This window comes from Salmo salar, chromosome ssa07 (genome assembly GCF_905237065.1).
Source record: "Salmo salar chromosome ssa07, Ssal_v3.1, whole genome shotgun sequence".
Lineage (NCBI taxonomy): Eukaryota > Metazoa > Chordata > Actinopteri > Salmoniformes > Salmonidae > Salmo > Salmo salar.
Window position 1 is genome coordinate 48,853,523 of NC_059448.1, and position 26,394 is coordinate 48,879,916.

At 43.7% G+C, this 26,394-nt stretch overlaps 1 protein-coding gene across 1 annotated transcript in view; it reads left to right on the plus strand.

Moving 5' to 3' along the window:
• The first annotated feature begins 221 nt into the window (after positions 1–221).
• Positions 222–26,394, plus strand: part of LOC106609497 (muscarinic acetylcholine receptor M2-like) — a 91,891-nt gene continuing 65,718 nt past the window's right edge. Inside the window, exons 1-2 of the mRNA XM_014208372.2 lie at positions 222–397; positions 4,481–4,631. The gene's annotated coding sequence lies outside the window, so the exon portion shown is untranslated. The remainder of the gene's footprint in view (positions 398–4,480; positions 4,632–26,394) is intronic.

The following is a 26,394-nucleotide window of genomic DNA, read 5'->3' on the forward strand; positions in this document are numbered from 1 at the left end:
AACCATGATAGGACATATATCATTTGTATAGTATACACTATAATTATCACGCAGTTTGCAACTCTGCATACAGTCAGTGTATAACATCACCGTCGGTTTTGTTCGTCAAAAAGCAAGACAAGTACGCAGGGGATTTCACCGGCAAGAAATATTCTAAGAAATTCTGCATTGTGCACCGCCCCCCTCTAACTATCCCGCTCTCTCTCTCTCTCTCTCTGTCTCTCACATACACGCTCTCCTCCCTCGCCACTTTCTCCAGCCAGCTTTGCCTCCCCAGCTTTACTCTACAAGCATGTCCTCAGACGTGCAGCCGTGTGATGAAGCGGAGCGACTAACTTCCAGAGAGCACCGGACGAAGGAAACCCGCTGCACGAGTAGCAGAAAAGCTTGAGAGCAGGTAATTAACTCAACAACATAGGTCACGCAAATCTTAAGAATGTTTGGTTAGAGAATGGAGAGAATTGGGCACGATAAAAATTCGCTCAGTCAGTGTACAGGCGCATAACATCCGTGTGTAATGTAATCGTGCAATCTTTATAGTAGCTTATACATTTGATTGTTTTATATCAATTTACTTGGGATACGTGTATAATGTAACAACATCAGACGTGGCAGGATACTGACAGAACTTTGTGCGCAACAAGCAAGGTTCGACATGACCTATGGTATATGAATGTCTTTCTTGGGCATTCACTACATTATACTGAATCAACCGATGCTATACAATAGAACATATCGTATAGGAGTCATATTTCCTATCGGAGGATGTCATAAACATGTTTATCAGTGACATGGGAGTGGAGATGGTTTGCGCTTTAGACATAGATATCTGTATATTGTGCCATGCCATGATACGGAATTGAATTGTGACATTGCGCAATGAAATTCAGCTTAGCAAATAAATAAATTATCATAGTGCTATGGAGATTGCTATCTATGACCTGCTGTTGTCGTCAATATTGGAATGATTTTATTTTATTTTGGAAAAGTAAAAAGTATTTAATTCTCATATGATCCATATCTTCTTTTCAGTGGATTGTTTCTGCATCCAACATAAATGAAACGATATATACAAGGCACTAGCGGTTCTGGTGGTGGGGGGGGGGGGGTGCCCCTGTGACAACAATTTTGGACCCCCTTGTGGCCCCCCTAAATGTGGAGTATGAAATACTTTTTACATAACTAATTGTTGCTATCATTCTTTTTTTACATCCGTTATTAGACAGTGGCAACGTGGAATACTAATTTAACCCACACATTTTCGAGAGGGACGGCTTTAGGCGGAACACAACAGTATCGTACCACATGCAAAACGATATGACAACAATAACGTCTAACGTAACTGGCCCCTCTAACAGTACAACTGGCCACAGCTTGGCACCCCCAGTTGAAATGGTCTAGAACCGCCACTGATTCAAGGGTGGTATACAATGTTACGATAATATTCTTTAATTCGTTGTCTTAATAATTACAATGATCATAAAGGGAATATTACATTTCCCACCATTTGCATGTCTGTTGCCGATCCATCCATGGAACGGTTCCTTTCTCTATAGGAATGGTATTGCGCATCCCCGTGCCAAGCACCTCTCCAGCATAACAGAAAGCATTTCGTGAGAGTTGGCTAATTGTTTTTCAAAGTAAGTTCAACAGAACCGAATTTTCCGCTTGGGCTATGGGCTACTACAACTGTATTGCGTTAAGATGTTATTCTATTGTGCGACACAAAGAGGGTATACCATTTAAATATGCCATTGATTTGTGTTTTGTATATGTTAATGTTTTTAAATATTTAAAATAAAAATATAGCATAATCGTAGTCATTTTGCTGTGAAGTATGAAGCATCCGGAAGTTGACGCATGATTTGGACTCGATGTCCTTGATTTGGAGACCTTCATACCTCGTGCAAACACGACTCTGTCCATCCAGTGGGGACAGAATGCTATTGCTGTGTCCCCTACCCCACAAAGGAAGACAGGGAATGGTTTGTCGATTTCGTCGTCAGCCTCCATTAATGTATGCACCCCACCATCATAACGATAAATGGACAGCACGCTGCATGAACATACGTGCTGGAATATGTTAAAGAGAGGAACTTCAATTATTTCACCCAATGCGCAATGAGTTTACTCGTGGTTGTTTTGCAGTGGTGGTGAGAGAAGGGGATCGATTTAGTGACAAACAGGGTTTGTTCGACTGTGATGAAGCTGCATGTCTCACTGAATGTGCGCGTAAAAGCGCGCTTGGCACTGCGCGAGCAACCCCGAAGGATGAGTTTGGATATGGCTGGCGCATGTTGACACAGATTAGCAGATTGTATGATTGTATAACGGACAGCATTAACAAGATTGTGAGCGATTCCAGATTTCTCAACAGATCAAATAAGAGGGCTTGCCTCATTATCTAGGTTGCATGACGTGTTTCAGAAATTGCGTCAAAATCACGTTTTGAAATGACCCACTGCTTTTGTGTTTTGAGGTCGCTGGAAGCTGGTGCAATTCCTCACGAAAACGTCACAGTCGTGTCAAGCCTCTTGAGGTTGGAAAAGAAAAATGTGCTTTGCATCGATTACCATCCCCATGTGATGTATGGGTCTCTGTGATCTCCAATATAAAACACTGGTCACACTGCAGGAGAATAAATGTGCCTGGCTTTTCATAAATAGCCCCATAGACTCACATAAGGATAAGGATATGCATTTATCAGACCGGGATAAAGACACACTGTCTCGACTGTCCCATCTGTAAACTGTTAAATATGATTGTTTTTGATCGAGTTGATAGGTGATGAAAAAAAAAACAATGATTATTTTATAGATGAAGAATCTGTGCTCCCAAGTCTAAATGACGTTGGCCATTTAACAGATTGGAGAGGGGGCGAATCCTTTGAAGACGGATGCAAATGTACCTCTTGCTAATGTGTCTGGTGTGTTTGACTAATTAGTGCACTTGATGCATTTGAGGTCCAGGTGCAGGTTGAAAAACGTGGTCATCATTTATAACAAAAAGGCACGGACTCTGCACTCTCTCTTTTACGTGCGTAAGTGCACTGGTAATTATTAGGAACAATGTGACCCTGAATTCATTGTTGAAATGAATTGGTTTTGTGAGATAAAGACTGGGCAGACTCAACACTAGACCAATTGAATACTGAATAATTGTTGGTAGTGGTTTGGTTCTTGCAAAGTGTATTTGGTACTGGTACAGCTTGGCTGACAGGGTGCATTCTGGTGCTCACAACTAAGAGCCTTTAACAGAATGGTTATTGGTATTGCCTTTGCGATATCTTCGCAAAATAACATGCACGGGTAACCTAGTTCCATTTCCAGAGGAAAATATAATTGTTTTTTGTACAGCACTGTCATGTACAGTACAGACCCGGAATACATTTGGTGTATTTCGTTTTTCCATATTACGTGCTTGCCATCAGCTATGGTGCAGATCAGACACACACCATTGCATCAGATTATTTGTATCCTACATTATTATGTGAGCGAGCTTTTGAGAGGGTATTTTGTACCTCATATTCCCTGTCACAAACATCACATTTCTGAAAATATACAAAGGCCCTTATATAATTGCTGAAAAGCTTACTCGACTGATTTTTCCTGATTCCCTCCTCCACGGTAGGTGGGGTGAGCAGCAGTACACTTGTATAATATTTGGCCGTTTAAGATGTATTAAGCTGCATGGTCAAGGGGTCACGCAGCACAGTCCTAGCAATTTTGGTGAAAAAGTTGCACAATTCTTTAAGCTGTCAGTAAAATCCATACAATGCGTTGTCGACTTATCCACAGGTCTAGCTATTTCCGTATTGGTTATCATACTTTATGCAAGCTGTACCGAGCGAGGTTGTTTTGGAAAGGACCCGTTTATTTACCACTTATGGTAGCATTTGCTGGTATTTGCATGTACTTCTTCAGTAAAGATTTACTGAGGTTACACATCGAGGACACAGTCAATACATTACTGTCAATATATTATCGATATCACATTAGAGTCGCAACCACTAAAGAGTAAGCATCATTTCCCTGTGCCGTTGTGGTTTATGACCATGATTATCTCATACTGTACTGTACAGGCATATACTAAACCTTAGTGTAACATGCTGTATAGGGCTCATAACCTATATTCTATAAACGTGGAGATCTGTATCAATGTGAATATGTTACGCTGCATATTGCCTGCTGTGCATGACATGCTGGCTTACTAACAATGTGAGTAAAGAGGAAGAATGGGATTTGTGTTTGTGTGTAGGGAGAAGCTATGGATTTATTCATTTATTACCTATCGGGTCATTTTTTATCAGTGTTAATTTTTGTTTTACACTCATTCTCCAATGTATCTACACCAACCATGAGATAGATGTTGAGTTTGTTCAATGTCATCCCACTAAAGGTGGGACAAATTGACAGGCTATATTGATTTGGCAGAGAGAGTTACCATTTAGTGAGATGCTATTTGTGTGTTTTCTCTATAGGGGCATCCCAAGCTGACCCCATCCGGAGACTTCTTCCTGGGCTGAACACAATGGAGACTGTTTGACAGTGAAAGTGGAGGTTTACTGTACAGTAGCTCAGCTGGATTTCCTCACCCCTTCATGACATGCAGTGAGCTGATGCCACTAACAGGTATGGTGGACAATTGTAATTAAGATCAATGACATATTGTCATTTTTAAGTTGTTGCTGCTCCAGAACATATTAGTTACTTACACTTTTCAAAATGGATTTCATGTTTTGCATATAAGCCATCTATAGAGTTGTGGTCTGTTAGGAGAGCAGCAAGTGTCTGCTTGAGAGGGGCCACTTGAATGGCTCTAGAAGTCACACTGGTTCCCTGCCTCACTTGAAAGAGCAGCTGTTTAGGAGCAAAGTAACTTAAGGTAGCAGGCGTAAAATAAACACCTGAGCTGGGTCCCCACATCCGGTTTTCAAGAGGAAAGGAAGCTAGGTTGAAAATACTGTATCCCTGAAAACAAGATGTTTCCCCACTGAGGGTGGGAGCAGAACAGGCATGATAATTACTCACTTGTTTAATACAATTGCAAAGTTAACACTTAACACATAATGCACTTCTAGCTTTGCCTATACATTCCCACCATGTGCGCATCATGTATGCTCACTTTTAAATGAACCCAGGCTCTAATGGAAAGTTCGAGAGGCTGGCACCAGGGCTGCATTTGATATAGCAGTGAGGAGCGAAGGTGTCTTTTTAAAAGTTTACATTTAGTCGGTTATGTGTTTGATTCAACGGACTAAGGCCTTTAGAGCAGTAACCCAGCGGTGGTGCGGCTAACCCAGCGGTGGTGCGGCTAACCCAGCGGTGGTGCGGCTAACCCAGCGGTGGTGCGGCTAACCCAGCGGTGGTGCGGCTAACCCAGCGGTGGTGCGGCTAACCCAGCGGTGGTGCGGCTAATCGAGCGGTGGTGCGGTGCACATCAGTGGAGCTGAGAGATGGCACCAGTTGAAAGGAATGCCTGATTATCACGCTTTCAACCACAGCAGGCTGCCACATTTACACTGAGCTGCTGGTGTTAAATCACACTTTTTAATTTGATTCTTATGCAATTAAAATGTTATTTTTGCTTTGTATGGATAAGCTGAGGCACCAGCGATGGCGACTTGTTAAGGAAGACGATGTAATTAAGCTAAAATGGGAGAATGGAATAAGAGCATGTGCAAATCTTCCACTCTAACGTGTTGAGCACAATGGAGCAGTAAGGATGTTTAGCAAGTCCTCTCTAGACGGTTTCTTGAGCAGCTACATTGACCATGCTAGTCACCACCACTCAGAACACGGAGATGTGTCGAGATACAGTACAGCATGCCCATCTCCGGTCCAAATAAGTACTTACGCTGCACGTTGCATGATTTCCTGATACAACTCTGTAGCCTATATACTGTAACAATAGGGTTCTCGCAAGCCTGCGATTCAGCTCAAGGAACATCGAAAAAATCGGACAATCAAACCAGTCACGGCGCATAAAATCCAGCTGTCATAACAGCAGTCATTACACCTGGAGCAGATGATGTATTATTTATCTGACGTCGAAGGATTCAGAACTTCTACAGACTGTACCGTAGGAACTCCACAGCACTGAGTGATGCTCCTCCAGATCTTTATCTAGCACTGTGAAGTATGGATCAAATAAAATAGTGTCATTGCATTTCCTACAAAGACTATTGGAGGTCGTTGAACTAAGCGGTATGTCGTGTGTTTTTTTTTCTTCTTCTGTGCATTGTGTCAGCATATTTCATCAAAAATGCTGAAGAGATGTAGTGGTTGTAAAACCCAAGCTTGCCGTTTAGTATTTCAGGGCTCTCTAGTCTATATGGTGGTGAATTACACTACCTTAGATGAACCCAGTGATGATTGTAGTGTAAAAGTTTAATAGAATACATCAGAAGCCATTACTCTAGGTGATCTGTTTAGTGTCCCACAGGGGGAGACCTGAATACATTAAATCATGCAGGTTGGCATTTATTGGGATGACTTATGTAAAAGCTTATGTACTGGAGGAAGCTCTGCAGGGAAGTCACTAGCTGGCACGGCCACAAAGTCATACAATCGGATTTTAAACGTAACCCTCCAGGACAAGATTCATCCCAATTAACATCAACATGCTTTAATCATGGCCGGAGAAAATTGAAGATCTGTTGATATCGTTGTAATGAATCATCCACGCTGTATCTCTCTCTAACTCCCTTTCCTGGTCTCCTCCCTCTGAATTAGCCAGGCATCCAAAAGGTTGCAGTGTCTTTGTGGTGCACCGTGACACTGTTCCATTCTAATCAAGAGCGTTCACTGCATCACCCTTGGGCTAGCAGCTAGCCTATCAGCTATTGTTGGGACACAACTTAAAGATGGAAGAAAGACCTTCCCCACTGCTGTCTGTAAACAGTGCCGAATCCTTTGTTGTACCATCACAGAGACCCAAGACTGCTTAGTAATAGTAGTACTACTAAGTAGTAGTACCATCGATATCACAAGATATTTCTCTGCCTGTTTTCAGTTCTCAGACACAGCTGAGGAAGCCTCAGGTGTTCATAAGTCCTGCCACTCATCCAGTAATAATTCCGGCTGCCATTCCCGGTGCTTAATTGCACTAAGCCTCGGCACCGGAAAAATCCGGCACTGCGCTTCTAGCTCCATTATTATTGGCTCCATAAAACATTCAGCACTCCCCGCTCCCGTTGGAACCATGGTGGAGCAGTGACATTGTAATTTTGCAGCCAGATCTAACTCCTCCATGATGTGGGATTGGAAGATTGGAAGACAGAAGACATGGAGAGATGGTAGAGAATGATACAGCCAGCCTGGCTCATCTGGCTGTTAATGTTACCAACTCTGCCGAGACAGAATATACTGGACTCTAGAGGGATGTTTTCCTCTACAGTGCTACTGCTGTTTCTGCTGCTGACTGTGTGAATGTTTGTGAGGGAGCCTTGTGTCAATTTCTCCCCTTTCGGGTCATGAACACTAACGAGCAATTAGACAGGAAGAGGAACGATGATACGAGGCTGAAAAAATGTCTCCCACAGTGCTGGTGAGTTTGAGCTCTTTCAGGCAGAATCTGACAGGACTGGGCCTTTAATCATTCACAGCCACTAACAGGACCAGTGAGACTGTCTGAATGGGTTTGTGTTATGTCTAAAAGAAAGATAGCATCTCAAACATTTGACATTCACACTCCAGGAAGCATGTACAGACACACACACACACACACACACACACACACACACACACACACACACACACACACACACACACACACACACACACACACACACACACACACACACAAACTCCTATGCCCATCCTTTTCTCTTCATTCACCATTCCCTGGATCACCATCATCATCTCTCTTTCCTGTTTCTCATCTACACACTTAGAAAAAACGGTGCTATCTAGAACCTAAAAGAGTTCTGCGGCTGTCCCCATAGGAGAACCCTTTGAAGAACCCTTTTTGGTTCCAGGTAGAACCCTTTTGGGTTCCATGTAACACTTTTTCCACAGAGGGTTCTACATGGAACCCAAAAGAGTTCTACCTGGAACCAAAAAGGGTTCTACCTGGAACCAAAAAAGTTCTACCTGGAACCAAAAAGGGTTCTCCTATCGGGACAACTGAAGAACCCTTTTGGAACCCTTTTTTTCTAAGAATGTACCTTACAATTATGCCCTCTTTCTCCTGGATACTGGGCTCCCCCCAAAGGTTGACATGTCTACCAAGGTGATAGGTTAATCATGTGTATTTCTTTAATTAATTCAGAATTTCCCCTGTCCTAGTGGATCTGTTGTTTTCCCATCCTCAGCCATTCACTTTCAAGAACTAAGTGTTTTGAGCCCCTATGTAAAGGGCTAACATGGTTTTAAAGGTCATTCTCACACTTTAAATTCGATTGTACTCTTAAAAGGCCTTAACATCTTAATTACTAATCCTATCATTGTAAACGTCTGTGATTCTACGTCACCTTTGCCCTGGTCCTGTCCTCCGTACATTAAGGAACCCTAAATGCCCCCACTCTCGTCAAACTAGAACGCTATATTTAATTCTCTGTTCAGTAGATACTGACAAAATGTAAAATTGAAAGGAATTGGCACGAAATTACAGCATCAATCCATTTTTCCATTTAGTCCTGTTGCGAGCCTCTTGCAACATAAATACTATCATTTTTGTGTGATTGTTCAGAACTGCAGAATGTGCCAAAGAAGCAAGTCTGTAAATTGCCTATGCAATTTTACAAAGCAATTGTGCTTCTCCCATCCCAGTGTCAGTGGAGAAAAAAAGGCAATCTGCGAAAATTAAACTTCAATTAGAGTGGTGGAGAGACTACTGCTTCACACAAAAGCTCCATTTTGTACAGGCCTACACGCTCTCACCAGCTAAACACAGGCCCTGAACTGAAGATAATGACGAAATCATAGCAGAGAAAAATGCTCCTGTCCAAGACGCTGGCTAATTTAAGGAGCAGAAAGGGAAAGGGAAAGGGGGATACCTAATCAGTTGTACAATTGAATGCATTCAATTGAAATGTGTCTTTCCGCATTTCTTTCTTTTGTCAGCTCTGGGATTCAATCCAGCGACCTTTCGGATACTGGCCCAACGCTCCTACCCCAATGGTGGTGGATCATGTTGAATACGTGTTAAAACCGAGCAATACTAATGCAGGCAATGATCATTTGAGGTTACAGATTCAATGGTGCCTCAGTTAATTCTTGTGCATTTGCGAGTGCAGACCTGTTTATACTGTAGCTTCAGGTATAACTCATCTCACTTTTTGTTTCTTTTTCCACTATGTTGTTTCGTAAAGCCCAGTTCTTTTATGTGCTCAGCTGGTCAGATTTACTGCGGCTGTCCATTCTGTCTAACTATACATAAACGCGAGACAAAGGCCAGATAACGGTTGTAAAAACCACTGCCTTGTTAGTCTTGGATGGCATTTCTGTTATTTTCTTGTTATTTCTCAGAAAGAGCAAAGATGTGTGTCTAGCTGTGCCCGGGGGGACAGTGGAGGGAAATCACTAGAGATGTAGATATATCCTAAGGAGGAAGAGCGACTGGGACAAAGAGGAAACAGGGTCATGAGATACTTCCACTATCAAAACAAGACCAGGACGACTCCAGACATATGAGATTTCAGAGACATTTCCATAAGCCATAAGCACAACATGTCTGAATCATCCAATACCTAGATATCTAGCTAACCTTCTCAACCTCAGGCTGTCAGTGAGAGAAACTACCAGCCATTTGGCCTATAGACCTGCTGCACACAGGTCCATGGCTAGACCTGACATTTATGAAGATACCCTTGTGGACAAAACTCTTTCCAGGTGGCTGAATTGACATTTGGAATAAATGCCATGGAGAAAGAGTGTTTTTAAGTTATTTGTGTGTGTTTTAGGAACTGTTCATGCCTTCCCCCCGCTGATTCGATGTGGTATTTATATTCGAGTTCTGTGGGTTTATGAAAGGATTTATTATTTCCGTTATTATCTTTAGACTCCCCGTTGAGTCAGCTAGCCGTGTCAAACTGAACGGCCCGTCTGATATGCTGTTACTTGAGTTGACAGAGACAGGGTTGCCGAGGGAGCCCAGAGAATACAGTGTGTCAGTGTAACACAAACACACTTGGGGGATAGATTCTCAGAGTAGTTCCGCACCTCTGAATTTACACCCTCTGATAGACCTCTCCAGAAACCATCCAAGAAAGGAGTTAGGACGCTAAAGAAAAAGAACAAGCAGCACAACCAGAGAAAAACTCTGGGCTTCTCAGACCAGGTAGAACAAAGACGAGTAGAGAACAATGAACAGGCAAGCGAGCAATAAAAAAAAGAATTCCAGGACAAAATCAGAGGGGCTTCAGCTCAGAGACAAGTGATAATTGGGAGCTGTTAGAAAGCAGGAGACAATTTTCTCTCTGCTTCAACGTGTTCCGTGAACGTGGAGGTGGAAGGTATTTGGGTATTGTCCTACTGGTCTATCTCATCAGTCAGGATGGTGGCCACCTGGCCATAGATATATCAGACCAGATGTCGTGTGATGAGTGTGTCTGTGACATAATGGCCTACGTACTGAGGTGGCGGTAGGTACAGACAAAATCCAATGCTCTTTTTTTAAATCCTTTTTTTGCTGTTTTTACTAGTCAGTCCCCATCTTTAAATACCCCTGGCTTTCATTAGAGAACAGTCTGCAGCTCGTTTCAACAAGCAAGTCCTGTTGTGAGTATAAACAGCAGGCTGCAATGCTGTCTTTGCTGCAGTTAAACAGAACTACAGGGAAAAGGGAGGGATTGGTTGCCAAAGAGTAACTACTTTCTTCTGTAAATAACAGAATGCCTTTGGATATATAACAATAGGCTTGTATAAAGATGTATACATGCCGAAAAAAGTTGAATGAGAAATCTGCTCTGCTTTATTCCATCAGACAAACACTGTGTTGATGTAGTAGGCTAAACGTACGTGCATTCAATGTAAATATCCTCTTTACTCCACAGACGTTGGTTCTGAATTGGCTGGTGTTGGCTGAGTGGTGCTGTCGACCCAACTGCCTCATTTTGCCTTTAAGGTCACTCAGATCCTTCTCATTATTATGTGCATGGTGAGAGAACATTTCTTCCAGTCAGTGGGGACTCACCATGGTCTTGCCTATTGACTAAAGTCTGGAGGCGTGACAGCTTTCACAGTTATGAGCAGTGGAATGATGAACCGCACTCAAACTCCCTAGCAGCGATAATGTCAGGAGAGAGCATTAAGCCTAGGTGACATGAATGAGAAAAAAAAAACATGTAAACAATGACTAACATTTTAATCTGTGTGAACAGGATGACAGTGGCTTAGACTTGGAGGATCAAACTCAACCACTTATTGGCTATGATGGAAAGGTCTCCAGAGTAGTACCACTACTTCAGCCTTCCTAGTTGATTTATACCTGATTCATTTGGAATACGCCTCCATAGATCCTAACCAACATGGCCTCCTGTCTCCCAGTGTGTTGAAAGTGACTCCCCGGTGGGCGGTACCAACCTGTAAGCAAAAATATGTTAAACAGGCTGGATATAATCATTATGTCTGCCATCACATCAGGCATCACATACCTTGGAATGAATCCAGAAGGAACCGGATTCTTATACTGAGTTAATTGAGAATTAAGCTGTGTAGTTTCGTGGCTCTGGAAAGAGATCCCAAGGGGGCGTCTTTCCAATTATCTATTAACTTGTGATTTATTGGTTCAGTTGTTCTCCTTTCCATCCCAACCTGACCTCCTTCCTCCTCTGTTTCTGTTCATTATTCTCCCTCTCCTCTCCCCACAGTCGCCTCATATTTCCTGTCTGTCTCCATCTCCCTCCCTCCCCTCGTGTGTTCTCTCTAGCTCTGCTTCTCGCCTTAGAGCAGTGATGGGCTTTTCCCATGCAGCTGGTTCTTAATGGAGGCCCTGCTCCAGAAAGATGATGTTAATGTTGACTGGGATCACCGACTCTCCTCCGAGGCACAGAGTGGTGAGAAATGACTGTGCTATCTCCAGCCGGCCTGGCCCAATAACTTGTCATATATGGATCCAGAGGCCTGAACGGGGGGAAAAAGTGTACTGTTTGGGTTTAGAGGAGGGGGGAGGGGGAGGAGTAGAGTGTTTATGTTAGGATGTGTATGAGTGTATACTGATGTCTTAAGAAATGAAGGTGGATGATAGCAGGTCATGAAGGATGATGAAGGAGGGTTAGTATGCATTTGGGAGACATCCATGCCTGACAGGACAGTGTGTTAATAAAACAGGGAACGTGGGCCTGTTGCTCCCTCAAGTATTTGTTCGTCCGTCTTGCTGTCAACAGAATTGACAGTCAGCCTGCTCTGCTCCTGCTCTGCTGCGCGAACCTCCCTTAACCTCACAACCCTGTCTGACAGCCCAGGAGATGTGCTCTGTTCTGAGAAAGAGAGGTGTGTGTGTGTGTGTGTGTGTGTGTGTGTGTGTGTGTGTGTGTGTGTGTGTGTGTGTGTGTGTGTGTGTCTCCAGACGGTGCGGTTAGCCTCATTTACATCAGAGGATTGGTCATGACAGTGACCCTCGCTGACGAACGTAAGCAGACAGAGATCCCCCCCCCCCCGTCTGTTTTCTTCACGTTCTGCTATCAGTCCCTGGCTCGGAGTCTAAAGCAGCCATCCATGCCACAGCCTCGGTGACAGCACAGGGAAAATCACGTCATCACTCCACACACCGTCCGCTCACATTCCCAGGGATGCGTATCCTGCCAGCCTTGCTATGATCTCCACAAACCAGACCAGGCATCCATTCTACATTGAACGGGGGTGGGGGCTGGTTCCATCCTGATTGGGTGACGTTCTAGTCTCTGTGTTATTTGTGACTGTTGGAAGGCCATGGTGTGCGAGACCCAGATATGCATAGCGACTCATTCCCCAGTGCTTAGAGCCAGGAAAGCCCCATCCGTCATGCAAAGATCACCGTTGTCCTGTCTCTTTGAAGTGATGGTTGGATTTGGTGAGGCAGGACACAGTGCCTCCGGTGTGAAAAGGTTCTACTACCGTGGGGCGACTCGTTGAAAAACACAGTAACGTTCCATATGTATGTATGAGACCAGGTGTGTAGCCAGGAGCCCAGCCAAGTCAATCCACTTCCAATTCATCCGTGGTTGGGAGTAATCCAGTATGTAAGTGGCTTTTTAATCTTTTCTTCGGAAGGTGTGGTAACCCTTGCTCTCATATAAACCCACAGGGGAGCAACATTAATCAAAATAACACAGAATGGGTTTGATGGATAGGGTTGAAGATTTGAATTTCCCCTTAAAAATTATGTTTTTATTCGTCTCATCTATGGGTTTAAATCAGTGGAATGTCCGTTCCAACGGTGCCCAGCCCTCTAAATTGCATGCAGGACTCAAAAACTGGAGATTTATCGACTTCCTCCACTGGCCTGCATGAATTATTTATTAGTCAATGTCTCTCACACAAACCCCAGCAGGTCTTTAATCCACACTGATATTAGCCTGCCTGACTGTATATTGGTGGACTGAGAGACGTATAAAAACCAAACTGCTGCGACAACACATCTCTCGCTCTCTTTTTGTCTTCAGTTTATCATGCAACTTTGAAAAACTTGGATTACTTTTGATCTCAATGCTTTGCCCGGTTGACCCAATGAGGCGTTGTGCAGGCAGTGTCTGCCAGAATGATGAGGTACATGGTCTTAGATTATCCTTTGAATTACCTGTTTCTGTGCATGTAAGATGGGGAAGGAGAGGAAGAAGCTGGCAGACTGGGGGGATTAGGAGGGGCTGATTCCCAGAGTAAAGGCTGTCAATTTGTTCACTGTGAGGAGATGTGATTGAGCATGTCTGCTGGCTACTTGGACCACAGCCCCGCGTCTCCCCAGTGCAGGGATTGATTGAGTCGTACCTGCCTAGGGTTCCGTTGGCCTTGCGCCCGTCCACGGGCCACGTTCCCACTCCCTGCCCAGTCTGTCAGCCCCTGAAGTTATGACATCATGAGCCAACTCATAAGGCACCTCCATTGTTTTGAAATGAAGGGACATCAATTTCCCAGGCTCCACTGCCCAGCGGATGATTTGTGAGTGCTATTATCCTCAGAAATCGCTCCGGAAAATGGCTGCGGAATGGAGAGAGTTTGGGAGGGGTGATGAAATGGTGTCTAAGCTGCCTGTTTTGGCCAGTTCCAATAGTGGTATTTCACACTTCTGGGGTCAAAACCCCACGTACACATACATGTAGATCTACTCAGATTACAGAGTTCATGATTATTAAGCTACTATTTTTGCCCTGAAAGTGGCATTTGGAGAAAAATATGACTTTGTAGATAGGACTGCCAGCTAAGAGAGTGAGAGATGGAAATAAATAGCGAGACCAAAATGACCAATCACCTGGATGTCAATGGAGCATTTCCAGAACTTTCTCTCTTGCCATTTGTAGAAGCAGCAGACCTAGGCGAAATCCAGTTGACAGCCAAGGTTTTCATGTCGAGGCTTGACTAATTCATTAGAAAGCCATCATTAGAAAGTCCCAGAACGTTCCATTGTTAGAACCTGAGTCTGAGAAATAAACTGCTGACTATTCGAAACATACCTTCCAAACTTGATCACAATGGACAGGTAATGCATTATGCATTCCGATTTCATTATGAATAAAACATTTTTTGTACGGAAAGCGTGTGTGAAATTGTTTTTATTTCCTTGAAGAGTACCAAAACAGGGCAACAAAATATGAAAATGTAAAGATAAAGTCGCATTCATATTTCAAGTCTGCCCTAATTCAATCTCCTCTATTTCCTTTTCAAAACATTTGTACGCATTTCAACTCTAAACTTTAACGGAAGTAAGAGTGTGAATCCATTTAGCATCCTTTCGGGAAGAAGCAACTTACAGTACTTTTGCTTTCAGGAGCCACTCAGCTCGACACAATACATGGTCAAATGCAGGAAGTTATCAGTGAGGTGCAGGAACGTAAAGTCCTCTTCACCACTCACTGAAGAATTCAATTCTCCCGCATGAATCTGACAGCAGAGGGCTATTCTGCACGGGCAAGATAAACATTACAGTGGAAAACAGTGAAATAATAAATGCTGAAGCTATATGTTGGGATATTTATCTGAAGGGCCTGAAGATAGGGCCGAGGTGGGGAGAGGACTGAGGACAAATTTGTTTTTGCCATTGGCAGATTGTAACCAGACCTTCTGAATACTAAACATACTAGTTCCTTTTGTTTTCTGATAATCCATCCCAGTGCATTGTTGACTGTAGATGACAACACAATGTCCTGGTCTTAGCCCGTGTGACTGTCACTGATGTTGGGGACAGGATTTACTAGGTTCGGTAGTTATTCCCATCTTTTCTCTCGTACACAACAGCATTTGCGTTTACTATGGCCATTGTTATGGCAGGAAATTAGAAAACAAAAAGTCAATTGTAAAATAAGCGTTCTATCCATTAAACACAAACCAATTCTTGATGGAAACGGAACCAAACAACGCAAAATAGCAATATCTGATAAGAGCCAATGAGATGCCATCGGTATTGCAGCAATTGCAAAGTCAAACATGCAAACTGTACAAGTTCTCACAGAGTTCAAATCGACAGCATACACAATGCATTCATTCACACAAAAAAGCTGCATATTCCTATATGTTCCTGCCAGGAGTTCACAGTTAAGCTATGAGAATTGCATCGTGTAAACTACAAAAGGAACAGAATAGCCTAAATCTCTGTAACTGTAGTAACCTCTGACAGCAGATAGTATTACATCAGAGTTGAGAGAGAAGACGTCCTCTCTATCCTGTAACCTTTGTTTAACCCAGATATCCTCACCTGCTTTTCCAGGAATATCCCCTGCTATTCCTCTTGCAGAGGGAAATGTGAATGTAATTATATTATCTCAGAGAAAACCCCTCCTCCGTTCTTTTCCCATCAGCTACCTAACCTCTGGGAGAGCCACCGTTGATTCACTCTACTGCCTGATGATGAGTTCATACAATGCTCCACACACGCACCGTTCCTATTTCTCACAGCCTTCAGATGTTTAGGTCTGATTTACATAGATTTAATACTGGTAGGTTTGAAAGGAAAGTCCAGCATTGCCATTCAATCAAATCTCACTGTGCTGGATGGTGAAAGACAGTAGTTGGCCATAATGTGTGAGCTAACCTTTATGACACGGATTGAATATATATTCACTTCTTATCAGCCCTCCTGTGGCTGGCTAACCCTCGCACCATTCTTTCCCAGGCTCTCCCCTGAACTTTAGGCAGAAATCTTTTTATCCCAGTGTAAAGTCAGAGCTCAGCAGAATAGACTGCTTTCCTCCGAAGGATGATGAACACTGTAAAAGCCCTACTTTTCAATAGCAGGGATTTCTAGGGGGATGGGATGAGGTTGAATAAATATGCAGAGGCTGCATGGTTTTGTCCGAGAGCACAGAGTGAACAGACCTGCTTATCAGGTTTTAGATAATATGTGGAAAAAACGAATCCTCTGACCTCCGAATGTCATTATCGGGCCGGTTTACTAGCCTGTAGTATTCACTGCCTGCTTCCTTTAGCCATTCAAATGGGGGGTCCATTCTCCAACTGGCCGTTTTTTAAATCAGACAGCAGCCAGGAGGGTGGCAACACAATCTCTTTGATATTCATCTCACATTGAGCTAATTGTGCAGTTGTTGGGCTGTTTACGCACAAATCTGAAATTGCCTAATAAACAGATTAAATGGGAAATGTACAAGAGGGAAGCGTTTGATTGAAAAGTTGCAATAGAAGACTGGTTGAGTGGAGGTTTCATGACTGTGTACAATTATATACACTAGTTCCAGGGAAAGATTTAATAAGCAATCACCCCTCTTGTCAATGTCTTCCACTATAATCATAAATTAATACTTCAGTCCATTTTGCTAGTTTCTGTATGGATGTCATGCTTGATGATTGCCAGTCATCTCCAGTGTTATGTACCGAGCCAAATTCATTGTTGTTCAGCTGATGAGAGAAGAACCTCTAAATCATATCAAGAATATTAGAAGTCCAAAATAGAACACAATGCATTTTCCAAAGAGCACTATGCAAGATCAACAGCTGTTTCAACATAATCTTCCTCCCGCATGCTAAATTAATCACACAAAAAAAAGAGTTGGGGTAGTCAGTCAGGAAAACATGGAATACCATAATTCATGGTATCAGTGTAGGGACTGCTCACTTGGCCAGCTTCATCTGAACCTGTATTGGTCATAGGTATGACAACTCTATGAGTGACAAGGTCTAGGACAATAAGTGCCAGCCGCGGGCTCTACCTGCGCCAGGGTCAACTACTATAATGTTTGCATTGTCATTCTCTAAATGACCTCGCTGGCATTGTGACGGGAAATGCCTTCCGCCTCCTCGTTCTCCTCATTCTCCTTAATGAGCGCAGTTAACACAAAGCAGGCATATACTGGGACATACTGAGTGGGAGAGAAAAACAGAAAGCAATGCTAATAGCTAAGTAAACAAACTAATAACTGGAGCGCACGGCCCTGGGGTTAAACAACAGACCCCTCTAATCACTCTCTTTGATTCAGTTGCATTGGTATTCATACAGGGAGCAGCCGAGAAGATGTGTTGTCTGAACACGGTCAACTCCAGCCCCCGGTGTCTGAGACTCATGCCAGTACGTCGGAATGAACAAGCTGCTGCAGACATATACACCCATGGAGAAAAACACAAAAACACATGTGTACGGTATGTGCCTGTAAAATAGCATGCGCCACTTTCTTAGACAACTGCAACCAACTCATCTGTGACTGATGAAAGGTTGCTGAGAGCATTTGAGGTTGATCAGTATCTAGGGAAGGCAGTCTGAGAATAACAATTCAAGTAAATACAAAGATATCCATCATTTTAACAAATATACAGAGATATGGAATAGAGAGTAGTGAGAGCTCTGCATTGCAGAGATGTAGCCTATTGTCACACACCAGCAGAGGTTGATTGATGAGCATCTTTCCAAAATGGTATAATCAAGACGTTATAGAAGGCAGCGAGCAGAGACACGCTGGTAGGAAGGCACAAAGTAGACAACAGGGAGAGCTGGTTAAGACGTCAGCTAAGAGGTGATTCTCATTGACGAACATTTTAGAACAGACCCTAAGATCTATAACAGCCCCAGAACCCTGAGAGGCAAGCCTCGTCACACTCCTGAACCGTGATAGAGCAGCAGCCCATACATGGAGCCCGGGCCCTGGCAATTGGCGCGGAGGGACACCGAATACTAGAACATTGCATTATGGGCGCTCCCTCCTGAGTATTTCAAAATGGAAACACTGGCAGGCCTGTTTAATGGGTTATTCTTGCTATGAGGTATTTTCAAAGCACTTAACAGTTCATAGCGGTGCAAATATGTTTTTCTGTAAAAGGAGAATTATACTAGTCTCTAAGGGGTATCAAATGGAAATGCTAGAGTCTTTGGACATAAAACATACATTTCACCAGGGATTGCGTGAGGGGAAATTGCAATGACTCTAAAACCATAATATAAATGATCAGGATGAAGGTAAGACCCAGAAGCAGACCGCGTCGAAGTAACAATGTTTATTACAGCAACAGGGGCAAAGGTACAGGTCAGGCAGAGGTCGGTAATCCAGAGTTGGGGCAAAGGTACAGGATTGCAGGCAGGCTCAGGGTCAGGGGCAGGCAGAGTGGTCAGGTGGGCGGGCTCAGGGTCAGGACAGGCAAGGGTCAAAACCAGGAGGACGAGAAAAGAGAGACTGGGGAAAAGCAGGAGCAGATACAAAAACCGCTGGTTGACATGACAAACAAGACGAACTGGCCACAGACAAACAGAGAACACAGGTATAAATACACAGGGGATAATGGGGAAAATGGACGACACCAGGAGGGGGGTGGAGACAATCACAAAGACAGGTGAAACAGATCAGGGAGTGACAATAAATGGATTCAATCCCCCATAGTTCATGATGCAAACTATTCTACCCAGGGGGTGTCCAATGCACCCCCTCGGTAGAATAGCGATGAAACCACTTGCTTGGCTATACCAGAGATAATTTGAAGTATAACTTCATGTCTACTATTTGCCGCATATAAACATCTCTCTTGAGTTTATCGTTTTCTGCACAATGTCATAGCAAGCTGTTGCGCAACGTTAACTCACAGTAAGCCAGTGCATATGGAAACATCATATTTAGACACCCATGGAGTTCTGCTATACTGTGTGAACATGCTCCGCACCTATCTGCAGTCTGCCCCCCTCTCTTCAGGGAGGGCTGAGCTGAGAGACTTCCCAGATAAATGGTTCTGTCACCCAGTCAGGACGCCGTAGAGGCATGTCAGAGAGACAGAGGGCCTCATTAAGACGTCTTATAGCCAGCGCAGCACCGCAGCTCCCCTGGCCCTTCTGGAGCTGTACTGACCCAGGAGGGGGGGTGATGGCAGGCATCCTCTCAGTATAGAGAGCCCTCTGGGCCTTCCTGCCTCACCACCTGTACTCTACCCACCGGCAGGGGAGAGAGAGGAGCAGCTGCCATATTTATAAGGGTGATTCTGAGAGAGTAAAGGGGTAGGGTGTAGTTTCTCCATTATATCTTCTACTTGAAGCAGCTTTTTTACAAGGTTGAATGGGGTAACTTAAACTAACAGCATAAATTGACACACATAATTTCAGGCATTGATGGTAGAGATAGCATATGCTTACTTTTATGTAATATCTTAAATCTGCCTAATCAGAAACAATTGAATTTACTGTTTATCTCGAAGGCTTCTGTTTACCACTGAAATCACAGGGGGGTAAAGTCTAGATTGTAATTAGTTTCAGATGTTCTGTAGCTAAACCCTAGTAGATTCAGTTCAGTCTGGAGTTGCGTATTCTCAGCTACAAAGTGTAATAGAGTATGTACAAGTGATAGGCTACAATCTAAACCTTGCCTCAACCACCAGATGACCTCTAACCTACTATTGTAGTTCAGATCATTATGTTCAACACCCAACACAAGGCCACCAGCTCTGTCCTCACAAACCCACTTTTTACACATCACCCTCCTGCGCACACACACACACACACACACACACACACACACACACACACACACACACACACACACACACACACACACACACACACACACAGCGATGCACCAGCCAGGCCTAGAGTAAATCAGCGATGACAGTCTGTTGGGACAGTCAGGCAGCTTTATTAAATCAAAGCCCCCTCCCCAGAGGGCAGGGTAATTTATGAGGGAAGATTAAGGTGATGGAGTATGGACAAAGACATCAGCCACAGCCAGACAGGATCCATGGAGAACCACAGACCACACTTTACAGCCCTGATGGGCATTCTCACTGACACACAGATAACTCTCCAACCAGGACAGATGCAGCTTGCGCCACAGACAGAGAAGAACTCAACTTTACTGGAACTCAGCAGAAGCTGCCTCTTTATGTCTTTCATCACCATATTGCTACTTTACAAGCTGCCTCACTTGTATGTTTAGTCAGCTAGCAATCTGCATCAGGAAGTAACCAGATGTTGAGAAATATAGCTTATGTTCAAAATAGCGAGGATGTGCAAAACACTGACGTAAGACCTTGAATGGTTTCTAATATTAACATCAGCAAAATGGGCGCCGGCAATGTCATGTAATCTTTCTGAATTTCCAGTATCGTCATCATGTGACTGTCACTGTCAGGATGGGGTGTACCCTGAAGAGCCAGAAATACCTTAAACAACGGAATAAGAACTTCTCACAGTGATGCAAAATCCTCCAACACATTCCACATGATCAGCTCACACCAGAGTGTATCTTCCTTTATGTGTGTCTGATCAAACTAGCGACTTCTCCTATTAGCCTAATGAATGAATTATAGCCACAGAAACAAAGATCATTAAGCACATTTTCACCAGGGGACAATCATTTGGACAAAGTGACGTTGGACAATGTGAAGTGAAACGATCTGGTAGCCCACCAGTTCTACATATGGACTCTACGTTATCTGCATTGAAGAGAAAATGACCTCCCTCACTCCTGTCACGCCTCAAGGGTGCCATTTCATCTCTGAGGGGCTTCGTGAGTTCTTCTTGTTTCAGTGTGATTACTCATAACAGGCGCAGTAGGGTATTGCCCGGCAGAATGCGTTGTAATGCACACACCCGCGTCTCATAAACAGAACACAATATCATATCTGAATCTGCTCTGGGATGACAGTGTACAAAACACGACCGTAGCCACAGGGCTTATGTCTCATCTAATAACTGTTGTCTTTTTTATTCCTTATTTTAATACCTCGTGTTCTTTAGCAGCCTGCGGTTCGGTTCATAAGCAGGTGTTACATTCATTCTCCACTTAAGGTAGAGTCCCGGGAGTGTTTTTATGTAGCGACTGGTAAAGAGCTGTCAAACTCTGTGTTGTTGTTTTTGTCGCACTGCTTTGCTTTATCTTGGCCAGGTCGCAGTTGTAAATGAGAACATGTTCTAAACTGGCCTCCCTGGTTAAATAAAGGTGAAATAAAAAAGTATTTTGATTTCTGCAAGGTGCTGTGACACAAAATTTGCATTTAAACATCAAGTTGCCTGTTAGCGCCACATAGGGAACTATGGGTAACTGCTCAGGGACATTTTTCTCAAAGTGGCATGGGTTTTATAGATGTGGCATGTGAGGTTGAACTTAGACCATGCTCATCTACATGTGAGGCGGCCAAAGCCACTTTTGCGTATCATAATTAGCTTAGTCTAGTGGAGTGTGTGTATTATGTAAATCGTGGTTTACAGGTGCTTTAGGGTTGGACAAGGAGACTATAATTCAAGCAGTAGGGCTGAGAGAGCAAATCCAATGGCGGTTACATGTTCCACCCTTGAACAAAGTCACTGGCCTTCGTACACAACCGTAATTATCAGTTCTACTCATGAAAGTATTCAATCAACAAACACCTCCCTTTCACCACTCCTCTCTTAAAATATCTTGAAACTCTTCACAACTAATGTTTAGTATGTGAAGGTGGCTCTAATGTTAGCATTGGCCCCTGCTCCATTAATCTCACTAGTGCTATATCTAACAAGGACACCCAGAATGTAACGACTAACAGAGTGCTGGATCATGACTGCACGCTAATGGCTCCTCACTCCAAATGGACTCTCACATCTGAGCCAAGGAAACCTGTTCCATGTTGTCTTCGCATGTGAAAGATGTTTGGTCAAATATATTGGAAATGGAGCTTCAAAGGTGTACATGCTCGCGTTTGAAGTTCGCAAATAGAGAAGATTATCTGTTGGCCAAAGCTCACACCCTCAAGCTTGGTCCATTAACATCCGTCCTGTATCTGAGCTAAGTAGGTATTTAATGCATGAGCTCTGTGTATTTTCATGTGTGAAACTTCGCAGCCTTAGGTTGGCTTAAAAATGTGCACAGTCCACGGCCCGTGTGTAAATCTCAACCAATGAGTTACAGCAAAATAAGGGAGACCCTAAATCCTAAATCCTTTATTTGGCTACACAGAACTAGTTCACTTCTAACTGACAGTGAAGCATACACCCTGCTGTGTCGTTATGGATTTAAAATGTACATACCTTAATGTTTATTTGAAAAGTCGTATGTCTGCCCTGGTATAAACGCGTGTCGTTTGCTTCGATCGTCTTTATGAATTTTTATCTGAAATAAAATCTTATAGACTTCATGGTCAGTAGATCATTATGGTCCTCTTCAACATGCTGGCAGGTTGTATTTCATTATCTGAAATATGTGTGTGATGTGTGGGAAATGATTTATTCACTCATCCTCCTCACTTCTACACATAACCTCCTGGGAACGTAAAGACAACTTGAGGGCAGCTAGAGGTTGGTCCATTTATTTAGAGTACAGAGGTATAGGACTGGCCTATTTTGCTAGATATTCTTGTAAAATAAATGGCTAATCTCCAATGAGACTAACCTGGTAAAGTAAAGGTAAAATAAATATGAATCATTCCACATCCAATCTTCTGCCATTCCTCTGTATAATTCCTCGAGGTTAAACTTCATAAGTGCCTGAGGCATGGGCCAGTCAGTCACTGCAGTATAGTTGTGAGGTGTGTGTGTGACATTCTGAAGGTTGATGTGGAGATTATCTCTGTTCATCTTGTCACTGCTCATTAGAGTGGTAATGTGGAATTTCAACAGCTTGTTCAAGCTCTCAGGAGACTGAGAAAAGCATCTCATATGGGAGGAAAACTGACTCGTCGCTGAACTCTTATCAATGGCTGTCTAAATGAATTTGTCTAGCAAAGCGTAGTAAACGTGTTTACCATTTAAATGGCTATTTCCCCAGTTCCCACAACATTCCTACACACTGATATTGCTGATATCGCCTGGTGTGACTTAAATGGATGCTCTCCAATTGTTCTAATAACACTGTAAAAATTTACCTTTGAAACAAAAGAGTGAATGTGTGAAGCATTTCGTTAGGCTAGTGCTTCATATCAACAATACCAATGTGTTAGCGTAGTGCTCCATATAAACAATACCAATGTGTTAGCATAGTGCTCCATATAAACAATACTAATGTGTTAGCATATTGCTTCATATCAACAACAGCATTGTGTTAGCATATTGCTTCATATCAACAACAGCAATGTGTTAGCATAGTGCTTCATATCAACAACAGCAATGTTGTTCCAAGATGGCGTAGCAGTCAACTTCAAAATACTCTCCTGCAACCCGCCTCACCCAATGTGGTGTGGATCTGTTTTTTCGAAAGTATTTTTATTTACCTCGGAACTGGAATCCCCCAACAGAAGCTAGCCAGCTCACTAGCGGTCATCAGCTAACCTTTAGCTCGGAAAGCTCTCGCCAGTTTGTACAACGCGACTCAAACCAGAGCATACCGGACCTATTTTCTCTCCATATCCCCAGATTCCTACCACAAGCTCTGGACCTTTTCACCTGGATCATCGCAACTAGCTAGCTGCTACCCGAGTGACTACTCTTGGCTAACGTCTGTTCCGAAGCAAGCACCAATTAGCCTGGAGCTAGCCCATGCTAGGCCCATTCTCCCGGCTAGCTGAAGAGGCCCATCAGCCACTCCTGGGCTACAATACCCGGACGCCTTCTACTGCCAGTACGGAGCACGGAACCCCGCCGATCCTTCACGACTGGATTACGACGTAATCTGCTCGAGGGGGTACTCAACTGGCCCCTACATCGCGACATCCCCTGAATGCCCATCTGCTAGCCTGCTAGCTACAGCCCACTAGCTGTCTAGAGCATATTGGACTGTTAGCTGAATAGATACATTGGTCAATTTCTTGGGTCACTATACCTATTTTGCCAATTGGACTTGGACCCCTCTGCTACTCGGAACCCTACTAATCCATCATGACTGGTCTATCGACGTCACCGCACACGGAGGCTAAAACAGACTTTCCTCCATCGAGTCGTCCCTCTAAGGCCCTTCTGCTATCTTGCTAGCCCAGGCCTGCTTGCTGTCTGAATCGCTGTGTCTCCAGCCAGCCCAACCCCTCACTGGACCCCTATGATCACCCGGCTACGTATGCCTCTCCCTAATATCAATATGCCTTGTCCATTACTGTCCTGGTTAGTGATTACTGTCTTATTTCACTGTAGAGTCTCAAGCCCTGCTCAATATGCCTTAACCAACCATTTAGTTCCACCTCCCACATATGCGGTGACATCACCTGGTTAAACGTCTCTAGAGACAATATCTCTCTCATCATTACTCAATGCCTAGATTTACCTCCAATGTACTCACATCCTACCATACCTTTGTCTGTACATTATGCCTTGAATCTATTCTATCGCGCCCAGAAACCTGCTCCTTTAACACTCTGTTCTGAATGTACTAGACGACCAGTTCTGATAGCCTTTAGTCGTATCCTTATCCTACTCCTCCTCTGTTCCTCTGGTGATGTAGAGGTTAATCCAGGCACTGCAGTGCCTAGCTCCACTCCTACTCCCCAAGTGCTCTCATTTGTTGACTTCTGTAACCATAAAAGCCTTGCTTTCATACATGTTAACATTAGAAGCCTCCTCCCTAAGTTGTTTTTATTCACTGATTTAGCACACTCTGCCAACCCGGATGTCCTAGCCGTGTCTGAATCCTGGTTTAGGAAGACCACCAGAAACCCTGAATTTTCCATCCCTAACTATAACATTTTCCGACAAGATAGAACTGCCAAAGGGGGCGGTGTTGCAATCTACTGCAGAAATAGCCTGCAGAGTTCTGTCTTACTATCCAGGTCTGTACCCAAACAATTCGAGCTTCTACTTTTAAAAATCCACCTTTCCAGAAACAAGTCTCTCAACGTTGTCGCTTGCTATCGATCACCCTCTGCCCCCAGCTGTGCCCTGGACACCATATGTGAATTGATTGCCCCCATCTATATTCAGAACTCGTGCTGCTAGGTGACCTAAACTGGGACATGCTTAACACCACGGCCATCCTACCATCTAAGCAGGATGCCCTCAATCTCACACAAATGATCAATGAACCCACCAGGTACAACCCCAAATCCGTAAACACGGGCACCCTCATAGATATCATCCTAACCAACTTGCCCTCCAAATACACCTCAGCTGTTTTCAACCAAGATCTCAGCGATCACTGCCTCATTGCCTGCATCCATAATGGGTCTGCGGTCAAACGACCACCCCTCATCAATGTCAAACGCTCCCTAAAACACTTCAGTGAGCAGGTCTTTCTAATCGACCTGGCCCGGGTATCCTGGAAGGATATTGACCTCATCCCGTCAGTAGAGGATGTGTGGGTATTCTTTAAAAGTGCCTTCCTCACCATCTTAAATAAGCATGCCCCATTCAAAAAATTTGGATCCAGATATAGCCCTTGGTTCTCTCCAGACCTGACTGCCCTTGACCAGCACAAAACATCCTGTGGCATTCTGCATTAGCAGTGAATAGCCCCCGTGATATGCAACTTTTCAGGGAAGTTAGGAACCAATATACACAGGCAGTTAGGAAAGCTAAAACTAGCTTTTTCAAGAAGAAATTTGCATCCTGCAGCACAAACTCAAAAAAGTTCTGGGACACTGTACAGTCCACGGAGAATAAGAGCACCTCCTCCCAACTGCCCACTGCACTGAGGCTAGGAAACACTGTCACCACCGATAAATTCACTATAATTGAGAATTTCAATAAGCATTTTTCTACGGCTGGCCATGCTTTCCACCTGGCTACCCCTACCCCGAACACAGCCTTCCACTCCCCACAGCAACTCGCCCAAGCCTCCCCCATTTCTCCTTCACCCAATTCCAGATAGCTGATGTTCTGAAAGAGCTGCAAAATCTCGACCCCTACAAATCAGTCGGGCTAGAATATCTGGACCCTCTCTTTCTAAAATTATCTGACGAAATTGTTGCAAACCCTATCAGTAGCCTGTTTCAACCTCTCTTTCGT